At 48.3% G+C, this 5,270-nt stretch overlaps 1 pseudogene across 1 annotated transcript; it reads left to right on the top strand.

The window, feature by feature from the left end:
- The first annotated feature begins 274 nt into the window (after positions 1 to 274).
- LOC111725154 lies at positions 275 to 560 on the top strand (annotated as a pseudogene). The gene has a single exon (XR_002773290.1). The product of XR_002773290.1 is annotated as a cytochrome c oxidase subunit NDUFA4 pseudogene (transcript).
- Positions 561 to 5,270: the final 4,710 nt, after the last annotated feature.

Here is a 5,270-nt window from a genome sequence, read left to right as displayed (position 1 = left end):
GAGGAGTCAGCCTCCAGCTGTGATATCACCAAGTGGTGTTTTCAGTTTCAAGGGTAACAGTGACAACTGTCAGAATCATGAACACTATTAGCACACAGTACTTCACAATTTTCACGTTCATGACATCTTAGCTTTGTAAAACCAAGTTTGAAGGGGTCACTGTCAGAGAAAGTAAATACTACACAAAAATCGATGTAAATTTTTTTTAAAGGGCAGACTTAGTCCAGGTCTTGGTCCGCAGTTTTATTTTTCTTTCCCTTTAGACGAAAGGCCGCTGCCACAAACATGCTTCTCCAGACCCTGGGTCAGGCCAAGAAGCGTCCGAGCTCGATACCCCTCTTTGTATTTATTGGAGCTGGAGGGACCAGAGCAGCACTGGAAGTCTTGTGTCTGGCATTGTTCAATCCAGATGTTAGTTGGGACAGAAAGAATAACCCAGAACCCTGGAACAAACTGGGTCCCACTGATCAATACAAGTTCTACTCAGTGAATGCGGATTACAGCACACTGAAGACAGAAGGTCCAGACTTCTAAACCACGTTTCACAATTAAGCTGCTTAGAAGGAGCAGCTTCACCAAGACGGCCGCTCAGCTGGCCGGGGGTTGCTACATGGGCTTCCCTTCATCCCTCATCCCTCTGCAAAGCAAAAACAGTCCATATTTTCTTGGGAAAGTACTGGTGCTTTGAGTGTGTTGGAAAAAGCAGGGTCTCCGGGCCAGAGGGATCTGAGTTCATTCCTTTATCCAGAAGCCATCCGCACAATTTTCCACGTAATCAGGAAAATACTTTTCCTCTAAATGCATGAAATCATGTTGATGTATTGTGTTGAGGATTACACTGCTTAATAAATATCTGAAACTTGACAAAAGAAAAAGAAAAGGACAGTGGCACCCGGCCCCACACTCAGGTCTGAGAAGTTATACAGCACCCAAAAGGTATATATACCCAGTATTAGGGGCCCTAATACTGCGACCAGAGCAGAGGAACGATCCCCTCCAATGCTTCCTAGTGGAGTTAAGAAATAATTGTGGGTAACTAAGAATGAGTTTTAAAAAAAACAGTATTTTTCTTTCAACTTATATGCATTATTTTCTTGAATAGCTACTAAGTTTTTAGGGCATACTTACTAAATTGTACCTAACCACTTAACAAATAGTACTGTTGGGTATGTCTTTTGGCCTAGGGTACTTTGAAAAATTACTGAGACAGGTGAGGATAGAGACAGGTGAGGAGCTCCTAGAGAGCCTTCAAACACCTGCTCGACACCAGGTACCATGCTGGGGACTTTCATCCATTCTTTCACTCAAGCCTGACGACAACCCTGTGTCGTCTGACCACCTTCATTTTATAAATGGGGGAAACCAAGGCTTAGAGAGGTTAAGTGACTTGTTCAAGGTCACACAGCTGATAAATGCCAGGGCTAGGATTCAGACTCTGATCTCCCCGAATTCAAATCCAGTCTTTTTTAGCCTTGCGGCAGGATTTCTCTCATGGAGAGCCACAGTTACGCAGAAGACCCTGAAGAGGGCAATACTGAACCCCAAAGGACACGCCTGACACTTAGCAGATGCTCCATAAATACTTGTGGTCTGACTGGTGGTGGAGTTTACCATGTGAAGACACTGGAGGGACTTATCAGGCAGTGGGACTTGCCCAGCCAACCCCCCATCTCACCTCCCTGGTGACCACCAGTTTCACCTGTGGAAGGCTAGTGCAGCCAGGAAGCTGCTCAGCTCATGAATTTTCTGCCTCAGTATTTTAAACTTGCCCCCTTCTCTGCCCCAAGCTTCAGGCTTCAGCCATCCAGGATGATTCAGCCCTAAACTGCTGAGACTGCCACACCAACTGCTTCAACCACACAGAAGAAGCCAGAAACGCCTGTCACTTGTGCCCCTGGTTTATCTTTGGAAGAAGAATGACTGAAAGGACCTCCACTGCCCAGGATGATTGTTTTGACAGGTTTTTATTGCGCATAAAATTGCGTCATTGTTTTGTTTAACATTGAAAGGAGTTAAACTGCTATGAACTTAATGCGCCACCCCCAGTAAACCATTAGGTCCCTTCTGTGTTCCTGACTTTATACGTCTGTTTCCCTCCGAGGAACATCTGTTGTATACTTAAATGACCTTAGTTCAAAGGCACGATCAACAAAAAATGTCTTAACTTCACTAGGAAGCATTGGAGGGGATCGTTTCTCTGTGCTGGTCGCAGTATTAGAGCTCCTCCATTAACAGCTGTGTACATCTGCCCGTGGGGGCAGAGGCCCCTTTCTTTCTGCACATCATTAAAGATGTTCAGGCCTGCTTTGCGGCCTCATTCCCGCCCTGACCCAGGCAAGAGAGTCTCGCCAAAGTCTCCATTTTACAGGCATCGCTAGCCAGGGTTCCACTCAAATGTCATTTGTACCCGGCGCGCGGAGGGAGCGTGATGAAAGATAAGCAAGAGGTGCTCTGCCAATGCTGGGAAGAACATGAATGGGCATTAGGAACTCTGAGCAACTTGACAAATGTAGGACAAACACATTGTCCTTAGCCAAACGCAGAGGAATTTGAGGAGAAAAACGAGCCTGTTGCTGAGAAAGATTACCAGATACCAAGACACCGTCCTGGAAGCCATAAAAACCATATTGGAGACAGGCATGCAAGACAGCAAGCTTTCTGGCTTTTGCGTTTATTAGCTCGTCCTGACATTATCCCCGTATCATAGATGAGCCAGCAGGTACCCAGAGCTCCTGACTTGACCACAGCGGAGGCCAGGCGTCTGCCTCCAGCCATCCTATTTTATAGGTCGCTTCCACCCAGGGCGACGTGAACCAGCCAGTTTGCAGAGACGGAGAGAATGGTGGCATGGACACTAAGGGGGAAGGAAGTATTGAAATGTCTTTCTCCCTCCAGCTTCTCTGCTGTGGGCTAGGCTGTCAGTGGGTCTCCATAAAGTTAGCCGACAGCCCCTGTTTCCTTACTAGCTGGCTATATTTTCCAGGAAATGTGACTTTCTGAAGATGCTCTGATGTCAGGTCCACCAAACAGTAGAGAAGTATAAAACTAAATTTATACTGAGTTTTAGGAGACGTGGGTTGCCCAAGTAAGCAGAGCGGGGCTTACTTAGGAGATCACATGGCCCAGGATGGTTTGGGAGTTGTCATACAAATGGGCCCTGACTGGGGCTTCAGACTGGGAGCCCCTTCCCTAAGAGAGGTCATTGCATCTTTGTGCCTGTGTGCACAGAATCATTGAAATTTTTCTGGAAGTTGGCTAGTTTCTGTAAGGCTGGATCATGCATTTGGGCCTTCTCACAATTGGAAAAAGCACTGCCAAACGTAAAGAAAAGTTGGATTTGGCCTTATTTGGAGAAGATTGTCTCACTCTTTCTATGTTGTTTTTTATTGTGAATTGAAGGTCTTTAATCAGGAAAAAAAGAGTGGTTTTTTAAAGTATAGACCAAATTCTCTTGCCAAGATTTTCAGAGACTGCTAGAATCACTTTGCAGCACTTACTCTACAGGGCTGGTGGTTGGGTAAATTATCTGGGCCAGAGGAACCACAAGAGTTTTGTTTAAAACTGATGATTAAAAGTGTTCATTAAAATGGGATGTCACCCACAGCCATTCATTCATTCAGTCAGTCAGTCAGTCAAAGATGATTGAAGAGGATCTGTGTCAGGCCCCAGGATGGGCGTTAAGGACCAGAATGTACACAAGACCATTCTGCTCTGAAGGATCTCACCACACATGTGGCTTCAGAGGCTGACAGTGTCTGGCGTTCAGTGCTGTGAGGCTGGGCTCAGTTTGGTATCAGGGGCTGGGATAGGGATGGAAAAGGAAGGCAAAGGAAGGGCTGGCAGAGCTGAGTTTTAGAGGAATTTTAAAGGATCCAGGTGAAGCACAGAGGTAGGAAGGTGGGAGAGGATTCCAGGCAGGAGGGATAGTACAACCAAAGGCCTGGTGTTCTCAGAAGATTCGAAGCAGTAACTGAGGCCCCACTGGATGGTGGGGAATGAAGCAGGCCCAGCCAGCCATTGAGCCGGCACTAGGGTGAGGCTAATTAAAGACAGAAGCTGCCCCACACTACATGATTCAGCTCACTTCCCCCTCTCTAATCCTGTCATGTTCGTCCATGTCTTCATTAAAAGTTTGATATTTTGTTCATCCTGATTTTTTACATTAATTTTGCTGTTCACAAAGATTGCCTTAAGCAGTCTTTATTTTGATCCCTGAGTTTTTGATGCCTTCTTAAATTTTGCACCCAAGTTGAGTGGGTGCCTCATTGAGAAAGGAGGCTTGGGAAGTGGCAGGAAGGGGGCCCAGGGGCAATACCCTCAGCCCAGGAGTTCAGCCTTCACCCTGAGGGTAGTGGGAAGCCACTGAGGATGGCATAGCTGGGAAGTAGTGACCCAGCTGTGTTTTAGATAACCTCCTGGCAGCAGTAGGTTGGAGGAAGCCAGGAGGCAGAGGATTGGAAGTAGAGTCCCAGGTGACAGCTGGTGAGGGCCCCAGTCAAGGCCAGAGAAATGGGGCTCAAGAGGAAGGCCTGGTCAGAGCACCCCGTACCACAGACTCTCTAGCAGGCCCTGGGCCCAGCCTTCCTGGGCTCCCTTTAGCAAAGGATGGGCAGAGAATTCCCAGATCCCCCAAAGGGCATAGGAAGGCAGGGGGAGTCAAAGCAGCCAGGTGACCTGGTGGCAGCTGCCTGGAGCTGAGCTGAGCCCTGCCGTGCACACCTCACATGCTGTAGGTTCTGCCCCCTGTGAGTAGGGCCACATGCAGGACTCTTTCCCCCACTCTGTCCTCAGTAGGACCTGGGGCAGGACAGGGGCATAGGAACAACACTCTCAGCTCAGCAAACAGGCACAAAGACACACAGGCAGGCAGGTGGGAGGGTGGGAGGAGGTCTGGTCCCCATTAAGGGCCATTTGCTTGTGGTGTCAGGCACTGGGGCTGCGGGCTGGCTAACAGGCATGGCAGTGGCTGCTGAGAGGGAGCTGCCGCCTTGAAATCGCATTGATTGGCTCTAATTTCCCCGCTCCGCGCCGGGGCCTGAGGGCAGCCTAATGCAGGATGGCAGCCGTAGCAGCCCACGATAGGACGTCTCTTCTGCGTAAGAAAACATAAGAGTTTCTTTCCAACTGGTTTTTATAGATAATGCAATTTGCTGTCAATGAAATCTCAGCTGATCAAATTCCACTTCCTCCAAGAAGCCTTCCTGCCTGTCCCAACCTCCGGGCTCAGGCACATCTGGGTCCCTTCCCCATCTCTGCCCCTCCCCACTCAC

The sequence above is a fragment of the Otolemur garnettii genome, unplaced genomic scaffold (assembly GCF_000181295.1).
Source record: "Otolemur garnettii isolate 467f Iridium unplaced genomic scaffold, OtoGar3 scaffold00032, whole genome shotgun sequence".
NCBI classification, from domain to species: domain Eukaryota; kingdom Metazoa; phylum Chordata; class Mammalia; order Primates; family Galagidae; genus Otolemur; species Otolemur garnettii.
Note: the sequence above shows the minus strand (reverse complement) of the source record. Positions and strands in the feature narration are given on the sequence as shown.